General features: G+C 32.6%; 1 protein-coding gene and 1 non-coding gene across 2 annotated transcripts in view; both read left to right on the top strand.

Moving 5' to 3' along the window:
* The window catches only part of LOC114326928 (probable sodium/potassium/calcium exchanger CG1090), a 273,633-nt gene that overhangs the window by 66,373 nt on the left and 190,259 nt on the right, over positions 1–17,001 (top strand). The window contains exon 2 of the mRNA XM_028275391.2: positions 2,327–2,374. The gene's annotated coding sequence lies outside the window, so the exon portion shown is untranslated. The remainder of the gene's footprint in view (positions 1–2,326; positions 2,375–17,001) is intronic.
* On the top strand, positions 1,465–1,536 carry Trnas-gga (transfer RNA serine (anticodon GGA)). Its single transcript has one exon. It is a non-coding gene; the product is annotated as a tRNA-Ser (tRNA).

Below are 17,001 nucleotides of genomic sequence, written 5' to 3'. Positions count from 1 at the left end.
TCACATATATGTAACGTATTTAAGGACGCATCTGGAAAATACCGTAAACCTGGACAATCCTGCATTTGTAATAACACTTTCTGCTCATAAAATATTACGATATCAATTTGCTACGCTCTATTTCGCCACTCTAAAAAGCAACTCAGATAAGTAGTTAAAGCTTTCAAATCTTCGGGAGTTAGCAGCACAAAGCATGTGGGAGATATGGGTATGGCATTTATAATTCAAACACTGATTACTCTCCGTGTTTAGTAGTTGAGCGGTGCTTCGGTGGCGAATTTTCGATAAGGGGTTTAATTCCGTGATGGAATAATTTGATTTAAGCCAATATGCCAGACGAATATCAGATGAGCGAAATGTCAAAGTTATAATAAAACAAAAATATTTTGTTTAGATCAAGTTTTGGCCATTTTATCGATGAGCGAAATATCGAAATATCGATGACGAATATCAGATGAGCGAAATGTCAAAGTTATAATAAAACAAAAATATTTTGTATAGAACAAGTTTTGGCCATTTTCAGATCAAATTGTATAATACAGTAAAGGTTTTTTTATTCACACAAAAATAACGACGTCGGATAGAACTTCCAATAGATTTGTTATCCTTTCATTAACCTCTCGTGCAAAAATCTGACTGCTCTTTATTGCCAACATAATTTCTGTCATTTGACATGTTCCAATGTTCCCATACACGACAGTTTGTCCGACTAGAGACCGTTAAGCTATTAACAAATTTTCAGCTTGCTATCAATAAACTTTTTATAGGTACGCGGGATCCAGAGCTAATAGGTCGATAATTTTTTGCAATTTAAAATATTTTTTTACTCTACGTGATAGTTGGTTTCCAACATAAAAGCTCATAGTAGGGGAGGAAGTATGCTAAATTTGCAGTTACTCGAGCGTTAGGGGCCCTATTGGGTTATGAAGAGTAGGTAGTAAAAGAAAAAAAAGTTAAGTTAAGTTTTCCATAAAGTGGGGGACTCTCTATTGTTTAATTTAATTTTCCATTTCCAACAATCGTTTTTTCAGATTATAGCGCTATCTATCCATAATTCGAAAAAATGTCTTGAATAAAACTTGCTTATTTTTACGTTAAAAGTTCAAATCTGGAATAAATATTTTTGGCTCCTATTTAAGATTTTAAAGTAACCCCCACCTTACCTCCATGAGGGGTCGTGTTTGGTGCCATTCGATAGATTTTTGAAAAATATTGAGGTATTTTGACAGGCATTGAGGCATTTTAATAAATGTTAGTTATGTATGTTTTAGTCCAAAAAATATGTGGAAATAATATATTAAGTAGTATTTTTAGTAAATTAATTTATTATAATTTTTGTATCTTTGGATTTGTCTACCTCGGGAATAAAATAATAAAAGTAATATTTACAGTATTGTTATACTTCACTTGGTCTATTTGACACATTGTCTGAGAAATCTTGTAGTCCGCACACGCACAAACAAAAGGAATATAGCTCAGTGGTAGAGCCTTTGACTGGAGATCAAGAGGTCCCCGGTTCGAATCCGGGTGTTTTCTAATTTTTTTTTAATTTTTGGTAATGTTTTAATAAAATTTTTTGAAAAGTAGTAAGTAAAAATTAGTTCAATTTTTAAATAAAATATAAGTAAAGTAAAAGAAAAGCAAGGATGGTTTATATTCGATAACAGTACATCACCTCTACTATGTGCTTATACGTATTTCGGAATAGCTGTTTCCTCATCGGAGCACCTGGGTAGAGGCACCTGACTCCACCTGACCAGAAGCTCCTGACTCAACTTTCGTTTCTATAAATAAAGTGTTCGAAAGTATATTTATTTCGTTGAAATCATATAATAGAAATATAACTTCTTACATGCGTACAAAGTACACACACAGTACACACACATTCTTTTTTTTTAGTTTTTCGATCTGACGTTCACTTCACGAAATATTCGCTTTTTTTTTGTGAAACTTTGGGACTCGTCCATTTCCTTGCCCCGCTCAAATCGTCAGATTTTTAAAATATACATTATTTTGCATGTATTTACTTAACTTACCTTATCTTAATCTGAAGATTTCGAGTTTTTCTACGGGTAGATTTTTTTGGATTCCCCTTAAGGAACTCCCCTGTATTAAGAGCCACTATATGCTAAAGGTACATTTACAGGGTACAAGGTTTCTCTCCATGCGATAATCTGACGCGCTCGAGTAACAGCAAATATCTCCGCTTGGGCTGCCCTACCACAATATGTCAAATAAGAGTACTCTTAAACTTTAGCTTGGCGGGCAATAAAATCAATTACGAGTACCTACATAAATGTTTAATTATTTTTATATATCTTTTCAGCAGTCCCATAAAACGACTGATTGCTGAAACGAACAAGGAAAACAATAAGTAAGTACACAATACCTTAATATGCCTACAAGTTATTTAAGACAAACAAAATAAACTGTTTTCACATTTACCAATAGTTTTGAATTACAAGTATAGTGAATCATTTTTAAAAATAACTGTAAATTTCTATTTAAATTGGAATATCTCGTATAAATGGAAGGACTGTATGACATTTATAGGGGTCCTGTCAAATAATCCCCGGAAAAAAGATCCCCACAAATTATCCCTGGACAAAAAATCCCCGGACAAAAAATCCCCATACAAATAGGTAATCCTCGGACAAAAAATCCCCACAAGAAATCCCAGACAAATAATCACCACAAATTTTTTTGGACAAAATATCCCCTCAAAAAATTCCGGTAATAAGACCCCCAAGAAATATTTGCTGCCGAATAATTCTCTAAAAGTTTTCCCGTGAATTCAATCGACGCAAAAGTTTTTCAGCCTCGGTGCATGATTGTTATACTCGTACATAGCAATCGCCATGAAACCGCTTTTCGGTACGAAAATAATGAATAGCAATTAAGATTAAGCATGAATTGCAATTTCTATTACCAAATTTCGAATTCCAATTCCATGCCGAAAACTTCAAATTTTACATGGCAAAAGAGTTTTTTCAAAAATCGTGGAAGGCTGTGGGAATCATGTAATTATTCGCGTAAATCTTTTGCTCGCCCTGCTTTGAATAAATATGTTCAAAACATTGCGTATTCGTGATGGTCTTGAAAACGATAATCTTGATTGTAATGCAAAAAAACCTGTTCTTTTTTGTAAACTTAACGTCAAAAATATTTACAAATATTTAGTCATCATCATCAATATCGTTATAACTCTTCGAGAGTCTTTACCGCGTTTACTATTGCTTTCCATGTTTGTTGGTCCTGTGCCACTATTTCCCATTGACTCAATCACATTTTCTCCAGATCTTCTCTAACTACATCTTTCCACCTTTTTCTAGGCCGTCCTACAAACCTTCTCCCATCTGGCCTCTCCCCGAGCCGCTATGAAAGATTTTTAAAAAAACTCACATTCTTTTGTCATGTAAAATTTAAAGTTTTCGGCATAAAATTTGGAAACATTTCGGGAAAACTTTTAGAGAACTATTCGGCAGCAAATATTTCTTGGGGATATTATGTCCGGGATTTTTAGTGGGGATATTTTGTCCAAAAAAATTTGTGAGGATTATTTGTCCGGGATTTTTTGTGGGGATTTTTTGTCCGGGGATTATTTGTCCGGGGATTTTTTGTCCAGGGATAATTTGTGGGGATTTTTTGTCCGGGATTATTTGTCCTTGAGATAAATGGAAAAGGAGATAAATAGAAAGGATAAATGTCATACGGTCCTTGAGATTAGCACTGCTAATTTAATAGTTCAAAGCTATTTAAACTCCTGCTGTATTTATTGTTTGGTTTACCGCTTACCAAAATCTTCAAGGATCATATAGGATCAGAATCAACTTCGAATTAAAAGAACTCTACAATGACACCGATATTGTCCAAGAAAATAAATCACAGCGACTAAGATGAGCAGGCCACTTGCACAGACTTCATAACGAGAGACTTGTAAAACTGGTATGGGAGGAGATTCCTAAGGCAAAAGACCACTCAGACGTCCCAGAATGCGATGGAGATATAACATCCAAGCAGATCTCCAGAAAATGAAGATTCCATTTGACCCTAGGTTGATGGAAAACCGAACAAATTGGAAGAAAGTTGTACAGTCAGCCAGGACCCACCCAGGGTTGTAGCGCTACGTGATGATATTGAAAATCATCAAGGCACTATATTTGTGAATGAACCTTATAAAAAATATTGGAACCAAATGGAAAGATGACTTGAAGAGTCAAACGAGTGATGGCAAACTGTGGACAATTTTAGTTATGTGATACTCAAAAATTTATAGTAATTCAAATGTTTTATAATAATTCAATATTTTTATATTTTATTATATTTTTTATTTTTTCATTTTAACTAAAGGACTTCAGCGAATATTTTTATTCAAATTCCGTAATAAGTTTAAATTTATACAAATTCAGGGATGAACATCATCAAAGAGATGTCCTCCATGCACATTTTTTTTATTTTTAACATAACACATGACAGGATAAAATAAAACTCTTTTTTATATATTCTACATATCATAAAAAGGTCAAAGGTTGACTTACAAAAAAATGAACCTCACGCAGTTCTATATAGTCAAGGGGCCGGCTAGGTCAACGTAGCCTTGTCAATTCTGATTTTAAGCTTTTTAATGTATTTGTGGCTGCTGATTGCGAATTTCGAAAGTAAATCCAAGTTGCCAAACAATTCTTATAAACAATTTAATTGTTTATAAGTTGTTTCTAAGACTGTAGCTCGTATACTAAAAGATATAAAAAAATTTTAAATAAAATATATTTCTTAAGAAAATAAGAAAAATAGTGTTTGACTTTAATCCAATAATTAGTAATCGAAATATTGTAAAATTAGTAAAAAATGGTTGCAATATAAGAATTTTTTGAAGGTAACCTCATTTGATCGTAATCTCATTTTAAAGCTCTTAAATTTGTTAAATAACTTTATCTTTATTTGTATTGAATTAAAATTATACAGGTGATCTAGTTGTGGCCCTCTGAGATTTTTTAAATAAATAAATACCTTTTATAAGGGATTTTTCAATAAATTTTTCTACATAAAAAAATCCTGTGTGGAATTGAAAAGACCACGGTGACCTGGCCCATAGACTAATATTCGGTCCGACATTTCCGGACGTATAAAAACAAAGAACAGGAAATGTATACCCTTGTGAAAGCCACACCACGTTGGCTTATCCTTCATATAGAAAATTGCCCGGTTTCCGCTTTTCGCTTAACATTTCAAAGCTTTGTGGAACCTCAGAAAGAAAATTTTACTCTTAAACGGCCGGTTCTCCGTTTGCGAATAATCTCAGAAAGTTAAATCGGAGAATAAAACCGAAAACGTGTGGATATCTCATTTTAAATTATGTTTGAAGTGTGTTAAACGCTTGAGGACTTAACAGTATTTGGAGGATAATAAATATGAGGGAGAGTTTGCTAAATGTAGGTCAAAAAGCGGGGATCGGGGAATATTTAGTTGTCTGCTTGAAACTTCCACAATAATTTAACAAAAAGTAAATATTTATTGAAAAATATATAGCTCACTTTATTTTAGAGTATTTTCCTATAATTAAAATCTGATCAAGAAAATCAGTAAGAAATTTTGTTCTAACAGGTTGGAACAGGAGAGGGGAAACCTATTGTTTATGTAGGGGAGGTAATAAGTCTACTACACACAAGCTTATTCGATTTTATTTATTTAAAGTGTAAAAGTAAAAGTTGGTCGACCGGTTTCGATGTTTAAAATATACATCATCATCAGGCCCTTAAGAAGCTAAGATATCAGTACATAGAATTGGCAAATTAGCCCCCCTCCCTCTAGACATTTTTTATATTAAAGAAAGAATTTTTGTGAGACCAACGAGACAACTCTTAAGAGCCTGATGATGATGTATATTTTAAACATCGAAACCGGTCGCCCAACTTTTACCTTTACACTTTAAATAAATAAAATCGAATAAGCTTGTGAGTAGTAGACTTATTACCTACCCTACATAAATAATATGTGCTAACATCAGCAACCATTTCAATAAAGTGGAACCTCATTAACTCGGATTAATCGTGATCGCGGCCAATCCGGGTTATCGAAAATCCGGGTTAGCCGGAGAATATGGTAAAAATTAATAAAATACGGTATACTTACAGATAAACTCTGTTATAATTGAAATAACATGAAATATAAAAATATATGCACAGTACCTACACATCTAAATTACTAAAAACACGCAAACACAAACCTAAACAAACGGAAGCGAACAATACAAGACTGTACTAAACACAATACAGTCACAATCGGAACGATGTTATGTTATTTAAGAACAGTGAAAACTGAGACCATTGTTTAAAAAAGAATTTTTAAATAGTCTTTTATTCTTTTTTAAACAATGCTAAGACAGTTTGAAATAAATAAAGGAATACTACAGGTGCCTGTTGTTTCCGATAATCAGAAACAATGAACGTCGCTCTGCCGCCGTGTGCCATGAGTCATTTTTACTATCGTATAGTTCAAATTACACAAATACACATTAAGTATCTCTCAAATATTATATTACATACATTTTTATTGTTAAAATGTTTGTCTGATGAAAATCGGTCTGGGTTAGCCGGACTTCCGGGTTATCGGGGGCCGACTTATGGGGATTCCACTGTATTTGAAACCTATTGTGTTTATAATGAAGTAAATATTCTCGTAGTTTAGATTTTGTTCCTGTTATAAAGTTCTTGTTTAGTTAGTGCATTAAAAATATTGTCATTTTATCATAAAACGACGTCATTTAACTTTGGATTAAATGAATAGGGTTGTAGGTCTTCTTCAAGGTGGCACGCGGCAAACTATAGTAGCTGAGCTAATGGGAGTCTCCTAAAATGTTATAAGTCGATTGTGGCGGCGTTTGTACGACACCGGAAGTCTAGCCTAACGTCATCCAGGACGCACGCGCGATATAACTGCAGAATCTAGAGTTCTAGAAGACTTGGTTTGGTTAACAACTTGCAGCAGGTAAATCATTGTGTAAATCACGACATCTTGATTAAAAAACTAAATTTCTATGGAATTCGAGGTATTTCTTTGAATTGGTTCCAATCCTACTTGAATAATAGGAAACAACTAGTTAGAGCAAATAATACTGACTCTAGTCTCAAAAACATTGTATGTGAAGTACCACAAGGTTCAGTATTGGGTCCTCTTCTGTTCCTTATCTTTATAAATGACATCACTAATTTAAAAATCAATGGGAAATTATTTCTTTTTGCTGATGATACCAGTATCACTTGGAGCAACTCAACTATTGCATCTCTTCATGAAACAATAACTTCGGATCTACTGACGATAAAGACCTGGTCTGACTCTAATTTACTCTCTTTTAACGTAGATAAAACAGTAGCATTATCCTATAAAGGAGCTCTTCAACCTTTGCCTCTTAATAACAGCCAGATCAGTACCGTTGATTCTGTAAAATTTCTTGGTATTTTTTTAGACAGCAACCTCAAATGGTTTCTTCATATCGATTCGTTAAGTAAGAAACTCGCCTTGGGGGATTTTCCCTATTTTATAGACTTCATAATATATCAAATCAATTTTGTTTTTATAGGTTATATGTAACTTGAAGTAACTGAGTTCTTTAGAATATTTAAAAATCAGAAAAACACGTTCAAACCCCCCAAAACCCCCTTAAAAAACAGTTTTTTGGATTTTTGAAGGTGACTAACGTTACAGAAAAATCTGAAAAAAAATAGAAATATAGTGTTTGATAAAATACACAAGACTAAGAAAAAATTAGACCTGCAGCTATCCCCAAAAAAAAGTTACATACTTTTTTTCAAAAAAAAGTTTTTAAATTTTTTTGAGGTTATGTACATTCAACCTACAGGTCCATAAAAAATAGAAGTGTTTTATATGCAACTTATATGAAACTCGCTATGCAATAAGATCTGTCTCAATAAGGGAACTCAATTTAGCATCTTCTAAAATAACATATTTTTCGTTCTTCGAGTCTTAGCTTCAATATGGTCTTCCTTTTTGGGGTTCAAGTACAGCCGCTCAATTTGATGTTATTTTTAAATTACAAAAAAGAGCAATAATATATCTGTTTGGCCTCAGAAGATCTACACATTGCAGAACTTACTTCAGAGATCACATAATTTTAACACTTCAATCTTTATATATTCTAGAAACGGTTTGTTTAATTCGTAAACACCTTCATGTCTTTCCAGCAAGGCCCAATCATCTTTACTCCACCAGAAATTCTAGTTTTGATATTTATTTACCGATCCAATCTACTGAGTTAGTAAAGAAATCTATATTATATTCCGCAAAAAAACTTTACAACCATCTCCCGTTACAACTTAAATCTGCAACATCTTTCCCAAAGTTCCGTAAAATGACAAAAGGCTGTCTATCTAAAAAACCATATTATTCAATAGAAGAATTTCTTAATGAATAACTAATAGACTAAGAGCCGCTATAGGTGAAAATTCTTAATCATTTTAGGCACGACGGGACCCTATAACTTAAATAGTAGAACCTAAAAGAAAACGTGTGAGCACTGTGCCGTCACTTTTCAGTGGCACATGCGTCTACAGTGGCGCATCAAACTTTCCACTTATGGACGGGATACATAAATTAAAAAATACCCTCCCTCATTACCAGAATTTAATTTTTTTCATTTTTTTAAGTTTTATGTGATTAAGACATAAGATTCATCGTAATTTTAACCCAACACCCCCTTCTCCCTGCCCCCACCATCAAAAAATTTTATTTTTCGATTTTATTTTTTTTTGGTGGGATGCAATCAATTTTAAAATGTCAAAAAAATTACACGCATAGTTAAGGCTTTTATAAAACACTTCTATATAGACCTGTAGGTTGAATGTACATAACCTCAAAAAAATTTAAAAACTTTTTTTTGAAAAAAAGTATGTAACTTTTTTTTGGGGATAGCTGCAGATCTAATTTTTTCTTATCTTGTGTATTTTATCAAACACTATATTTCTGTTTTTTTTCAGATTTTTCTGTAACGTTAGTCACCTTCAAAAATCCAAAAAACTGTTTTTTAAGGGGGTTTTGGGGGGTTTGAACGTGTTTTTCTGATTTTTAAATATTCTAAAGAACTCAGTTACTTCAAGTTACATATAACCTATAAAAACAAAATTGATTTGATATATTATGAAGTCTATAAAATAGGGAAAATCCCCCAAAACCCCCCAAAAAACAGTTTTTCGGATTTTTGAAGGTGGGGAGACTTACGGAAAAATCTGAAAAAAATTAAAAATATAGTGTTTGATAAAACACATAAGATTAAGAAAAAATTAGACCTGCAGCTATTCCTCAAAAAAAGTTATATGCTTTTTTGAAAAAAAAAATTTCTTTTAATTTTTTGAGGTTATGTACACTCTACCTATGGGTCTATAAAAAATAGGCATGTTTTATAAAAGCCTCAACTATGCGTGTGAATTTTTTGAAATTTTAAAATTTATTGCATCCCACCAAAAAATAAAAAATAAAAACGAAAAATGAAGTTTTTGATGGTGGGGGCAGGGGGAAGGGGGTGGTGGGTTAAAATCACGATGAATCCTATGTGTTAATCACATAGAACTTAAAAAAATAAAAAAATTTAATTCTGTTAGTAAGTTCTGTTAACTTTTAATTTATTTATCCCGTCCATAAGTGGAAAGTTTGATGCGCCACTGTCGACGCATGTGCTACTGAAAAGTGACGGCACAGTGTTCAAACGTTTTCTTTTAGGTTCTACTATTTAAGTTATAGGGTCCCATCGTGCCTAAAATAATTAAGAAATTTCACCTATAGCGGCTCTTAGTCTATAAGAAAATTGGGTTTCATACGCAGTAGCTTAAACTTGTCAGTTCCTGATGTATTTTATTTTTGTTGTAAGTATGTTCAATTTGCAATTTATATAAATTTTGCAATAAATTGTTTTTGTCTTTGCATTTATTATATAGCTTATATACTGTATATTGACGATTTATCTAATTTTAGTAAATTGTAGTTGTTATTTGTTATTGATATTATTTTTCTTTTGACTGTATGTAAGCTTTGTCCATAAAATTGTAAAAATTTTCAGTGACAATAAAGCATATTTCTATTCTATTCTATTTAAACCAGGTAATAACCATAGGCCATGATACTATAAAAAATCGTCTCCATAGTCGAAGGCCGTTGAGATGTCCATCTATTTCCAAAGGCAACCGCGCTGCAAGATCAGAGTGGTGTCGAGAATATCAAAACTGGGATGCAAATGATTAGGCTACAGCTTTATTCTCCGACGAATCTAGATTTGGATTTCATCCAGATTCTCGTCTAGTAAGAGGGAAGAGACGATCTGAAAATATAGAACGCCTAAGACATGTCCAGGAAGTTTACACATAAAGGTAGTACAGTAATGGTATGGGATTGAATAATAATCGGTGGCAGAAAGGACCTTGTTTTTCCAGATCGCTTCCTTACAGCTCAGCGGTACCTCGACACCATTCTTTTTAAACGATCTTTCGTGCGTTTGCTGGTACTGTTGGTCAGAACTTTCACCTCATGCATAATAATGCTCGTCCACATGTCGCACGCTTAGTGACAGACTGGCTTGCTAACGAAGGTATTCATGTGTTACCTTGGCCAGTACAATCCCCCGATCTGAATCCCATCGAGCATGTATAAGACATTCTTTAACGAAGAATTACTTCACATATGGGTAACATATACATCAAACAACCATCTTGGTCTACTGGTTACTTGGCAAACGTCACTAGACCAAGTTGGTTGGTTAAGTTTTCGTGTAATGATTCTTCGTGTTCCCGGAAGGTATCCATTAACATCGGCTTTAAGCTTTCTTAATTTTACAACTTAACAATGTAAATTCAATTCTAAATATAACCACTCTTTGGTTCTGGGACTATTTAGCAAGTACAAGAGTTTACTGATGATGGACTAATAGGTCCGAAAACGTTTTGAACACATTTACGCAATCCATTTGAATTTTTAAGATTTTTAATTAAATTATACCTACTATATAGGAGTTTTTTACTTCGATGTTAGAGTGTTCCATGATTTTCGATGATTATTTATCCAAAACAACTACAGAATAAAAAAATATGAAAACAATTTTTATAAGAAACGCTTTTCTTTAGTTACGAGTGACTAAAATTAAACATATAAAAAGATCAACTAAAAAGCAAAAAATAAAAAAATTGGAAAAATCGAACACATTCGTCAAAGAAAAGCGTGGCGCGTCTTCATCGAATAAACGGTTTTCACACCACGCTTTTCTTTAACGAATGTGCTAGATTTTTTCAATTTGTTTTATTTTTTGCTTTTTCGTTGATATTTTTATGTTTAATTTTAATCACTCGTAACTAAAGAAAAGAGTTTCTTAAAAATATTTTTTTTATATTTTTTTATTTTTTACTTTTTAGTTTTACACTTTTCAAACATTAAAATATATCGTCATGTTTATTAAAATATGTATAAAACATATAATATGATGTACAAACATGAAAAGTAGTCGGAATCAGCAAACATTTTTAAACTTTATTGTTTATTTCTGAAACATAACGTAAACAATTAACGTAAAAAGTGAAATTATGAATAGTTCATATAATTAGCTACAATCTGTAAAAGTTTCAAGTTTCTTCATTGTAAAAAACAAGAGAATTGAAGCATTTTCCGATAAAATCGTTTTTTTTTTATTTAAAAAATTAATAAATTATTGACTATTCGTGTATTGTTCCCGCGAATGCATATGTCTGCAAATTTTTAGTCATTTGCATTGAAGAAAAGGCAGTCAAATTAACGTCCAAAGATTTGACCCAAACGATTGAACTAAAGAAGAGTGTTTAATTAATTAATACGACAAAACGAATTCTAATGTTAATTGTAGCACAAAAGGTCTCTACCGGTGGTTTTTCTAAGACTACGATAAAAACACGAATTTTTTGAATTCAAGTTTTGGTTGAAGTTTTGTTTCGTATCGTACTGAAATTTGACACGAATAAACGCCGATTAATATATAATATAGGGTGTCCCAAAAGTAGTGGAACGGTCGAATATTTCGCGAACTAAACATCGGATCGAAAAACTGAAAAATACGTGTTCAATCATTTTCAAAAATCTATCCAATGACAACAAAAACCAACCCCCACTACACCCCCTAGAGGTGGGGTGGGGGTAACTTTAAAATCTCAAATAGAAACCCCCAGTTTTTCTTGTAGATTTGGATTTGTTACGTAAAAGTAAGCAACTTTTATTCAAGACATTTTTTCGAACTGTGGATAGATGGCGCTATAATTGGGAAAAACGATTTATCCGATACCATAGGTAAATTATAGAAACGGTCTAATATCTCGAGAAATACACTTCCAAATGAGAAACCAAAAATCAGGTTTTTAATATTTTTCGAAAACCTATCGATAAATACCAAATATAACCCTCCAACCCACTCCCTGGAGGTGGGGTGGGGGGTAACTTTAAAATCTTAAATAGCAACCCCCACTTTTTATTGCAAATTCGAATTCATCATGAAAAACTAAGCAACATTTATTCGAAACATTTTTTAAAATTGCTAATAGATGGCGCTAATAAATCGTATTTTTTCAATTCAAGCGCCATCTATCAACAATTCTAAAAAATGTTTTGAATAAATGTTGCTTAATTTTTCATGACGAATCCGAATCTGCAATAAAAAGTAGGGGTTGCTATTTAAGATTTTAAAGTTACTCCCACCCCACCTCTGGGGGTGGGTTGGAGGGTCACATTTGGTGTTATTCGATAGGTTTTCGAAAAGTATTAAAAACCTTTTTTTTTGGTTTCTGATTTGGAAGTGTATTTCTCGAGATATTAGACCGTTTCTATAATTTACCTATGGTATCAGGATAAATCGTTTTTCCCAATTATAGCGCCATCTATCCACAGTTCAAAAAAATGTCTTGAATAAAAGTTACTTACTTTTACGAAACGAATTAAAATCTGCAAGAAAAACTGGGGGTTTCCGTTTGAGATTTTAAAGTTACCCCCCACCCCACCTCCACGGGGTGTAGTGGGTGTTGGTGTTTGGTGTCATTGGATAGATTTTTGAAAATGATTGAAAACGTATTTTTCAGTTTTTCGATCCGATGTTTAGTTCGCGAAATATTCGACCGTTCCACTACTTTTGGGACACCTTGTATAAACAAATATATGAGTGTTCAAAATTTGAAACTTTATTGTTTATTTATGAAGCATAACGTAAATAATTAACGTAAAAAGTGAAATTATGTATAGTTCATAGCATTAGCTACAATCCGTAAAAGTTTCAAGTTGCTAGATTGTAAAAAACAAGAGAATTTAAACATTTTCCATTAAAATCGTTTTTTTTTTATTTAAGCAATTAATACACATACAATTTTTTTTATTGACTATTCGTGTGTTGTTCCCGCGAATGCATATGTCTGCAAATTTTCATTCATTTGCATTGAAGAAAAGTCAGTCAAATTAACGTTCTAAAGATTTGATGCAAACTATTGAAGTAAAGAAAAGCGTTTAAAAAACTGCGTCTCTGTCTAGAAACATCCTTAGACTTTTCCGATGTGTATATTATTAAAAGGATATTTGAACAATGATTGATATATTATTGACTGATTTACAGCAGGAATAACTACCATGATCAACCCCTTCATTATATGTATATCCTTCGGATATGTCTGTGTGCTCTCGTTAATAGTTTTCTGGGAATACATATTTGCTAAGTATCAGGGGCGTACGGTGAAATTTGAAACAGGGGAAGCAATTTATAAAAAAATTGTAAAAACACCTATTTATAATGTAATTTAATTCTTCTACCTGAACGAAAGCCTCGGTCATCAAAATTCTTAAACCTATTTTCCATTCGTTGGCATATTTGATCTAAAATCTGATAGTATTATAGATTATAATAGTCGGCGGTAGTACTAATCTCCAACATTATCAGTGCGTATGCGTTTCCTTTTAGGCTCAAAACTTCTTGCCATCATATTATTCCAACATTTTTCAAAGTCATCTCTCTCTTTTTGTTAATAACATCTTTAAATTCGCTAATTTTTTTTACACAGAAACCAATCTCGTTTATCTTGCACTGCAATACATTAAATAAATTATCTGAGAATGTAAATATTTCTGAAAATAGCAAAGTTAAAAAACTCCAAAAATCCTCTCGAGCTATTTATGGTTTCTGTATCCCACTTTACACATTTTCGCCATTCTCAAAAACCCTAATACATATATTTATATAAATATTTAGTATTTATAATATAAATAATTCTATTATATTTATTTATATAAATAATTTAAAAAAATCAATCTTCATAAGTCCCATTTAAATCCACGAAAACAGCTCCTTGTATGCAGTTAACAAAATTGCTTATAAGCGATAGATATGCCCGGAATTTGAACTCGCCACACTGCGTGTAACCCCGGTGATTTTTACATAGGCTGAGGAGAAGCAAATTTGAAATCAGATTATCTGCCGACATGACTCCGAATACCAACGTAGAAATACGATTATGGCCTATGGGTCCGCGTACGGAACGAAAGCTAGAAATGCAGCATGCAGCGCTGCTTAAAACTATTTCGCTTTGTTATTTACTGTTTGACAAAAATAGAGTAAAATACGTTTGTTTTTCCTTATTACTTACTGCTTGTATTACATAATTAAATATTTTAGTATGCAACTTAAAATCCTGCTTCTGTGTTTGTTCAGTTTGTTTTTAAATAATCTCAGTTACTGAGTTGGTACGGTATTACCTACGGAAACCAAGGGAAGCAATGCTTCCCTTGCTTCCATGGACCGCACGCCCCTGCTGGGTATACGAGTATATTAGCTGTCAACATGCATTTCCCGTTATACTTGAGTCCTAATATTAGTATTATACGATATCATTAATAGTCCAGGCTGGATCGTCGCCCCCGTTAGGTAAATTATTCCGATTCGATTTTTTTGCACAAACTTACTCAAAAAGAGGTCCTTATAACAAATACACAGGGTGCCAGGCGGTACCGTGGTCGAAAAATTATTTAAACAATTTTTTTTAAACAAATTCACAAAAACAATTTTTTCACTTCGGCAATTTTTTTAGATCATTTTTTTTATTCGAAGTACACTCACCGGCACGAAAAACGGGCACCCCACACAATGGGTCATTTTTGATGGCTCGTATTTCCTAAACCTGTTGTCCGAATTAAGTGATTTTTTTTAATATGTTATAGCCTTGTTCTTTAACAATATCGCTGTAATAATTTTGTTGCTAGACAGGTAAATTTTCATTGTATACCGGGTGTACTAACCAAACTGTGTTTTTGTCTAACAGTTCGGAACACCCTCTGGAATATTCTAGCATTTATAAAATTCTGAAATTACAACCCAACTATAGCCTCAGGTTTTCTTAATATTCTGCTTTTTGATTCATTCGCTTATGTGGGATGATAAAAAAGTTAGGTACTTTAACAACTAGCCATGTTCTTCATCAATACGGGGTGTTTCTAAATAAGTGCGACAAATTTAAAGGGGTAATTCTACATGAAAAAATAATGACCGTTTGCTTTATAAACATATGTACACGGGGTGTTCCGAACTTTTAGAAAAAAACACAGTTTGATTGGTACACAATTGGTATACAATGACAATTTCCTGTCTAGCAACAATATTATTACAGAGATATTGTTAAAGAATAAGACTATAACATATTAAAAAACCACTAAAATCAGACACAACAGGTGTAGGAAATACGAGCCATCAAAAATGACCCATTTTTTGGGGTGCCCGTTTTTCGTGCCGGTGAGTGTAAAAAAGGTCTCTTGTGATTTTTCTCTAAAATTTATTGTTATCGAGTTATACGCGATATAAAATTTGAAAAATGCCAAAATGACCATTTTCAAGGCTTAATAACTGTTAAAAATTATTTTATTATGAAAGTCAGAAAGTGACCAAATCAAAGTTTAAAGCCCCCCTACAAAATCCTGAAGAAACTTTTGTCATTATTTTATTACTAAGCTGTTGTTTTTAATCATTAACAATGAGCGCTAAGTGTGAATGGAGGCGGCCGTCAATGTGAGTGCGAGTGAGATGCTCCATTGGACGGCCGGAATGGTGCATCTCTTTCGCACTCACGGCCGTTTAATACGCGCTCATTGGTAATAATTAAAAATAACCGCTTAGTAATACAATGACACAAATTTCTTCAGGATCTTGTAGAAAGGACTTTAAGCTCTGATTTGGTCACTTCTTGACTTTCATAATGATAATTTTTAACCAAGTTAAAAATGGCTATTTTAGCGTTTTTCAAATTTTAAATCGCGTATAACTCGACAACAATCAATTTTAGATAAAAATCACAAGAGACATTTTTTGCTCCGACTGACTCAAATGATCTAAACAAAATTTGTTTGAAGTGAAAAAATTGATTTTTTGAATTTGTTTAAAAAAATTGTTTATGTTGTTCTGAAGCTATTTCCTTCTGGCATTTTTATAATTAACTATTTAGATGGGAAATAAGCCACAATAAAATTGAAAAAAATAATTTTATTGATAGATCTCAAATATGTCAACACGCATGGGATAATGAACATATAGTTCAGTGGAGAGATTCAAGTATAGTCCTGAAAGAAATATATAGTAAAAAGAGAAAAATCAAAGAAGCGGCTCTAATTATGCTAAATGAAACCAATTGTGTCGCAAATTCCTGGGTAGAATGCAGTAGGATGTGGTTACCCATACTGCAAGAGGACGTTAATAGAAAGAAAAAAGCACGATTAGTAAGTCAATAACATATCGAGTTAGTACATATTTTATAATTTAATTTACTTATATATCTATGTATTGATAATTATTTATAATTTAAACAACATATATTTGTATATTAAAGTCAGAATTTGGTATTAGTTTTGAGAGTAAACTAAATGTAAGACCAAATACTTACGATGTCGGGATAGTATCACGAGGTTTTTTCCTGGTTTTCCCTCGTGATTTACTAGGAAATCTCTAACGCGAGAATTTTA

The sequence above is a fragment of the Diabrotica virgifera genome, chromosome 5 (genome assembly GCF_917563875.1).
Source record: "Diabrotica virgifera virgifera chromosome 5, PGI_DIABVI_V3a".
In the NCBI taxonomy this organism is placed as follows: domain Eukaryota; kingdom Metazoa; phylum Arthropoda; class Insecta; order Coleoptera; family Chrysomelidae; genus Diabrotica; species Diabrotica virgifera.
This window is presented reverse-complemented; position numbering and strand designations above follow the sequence as displayed.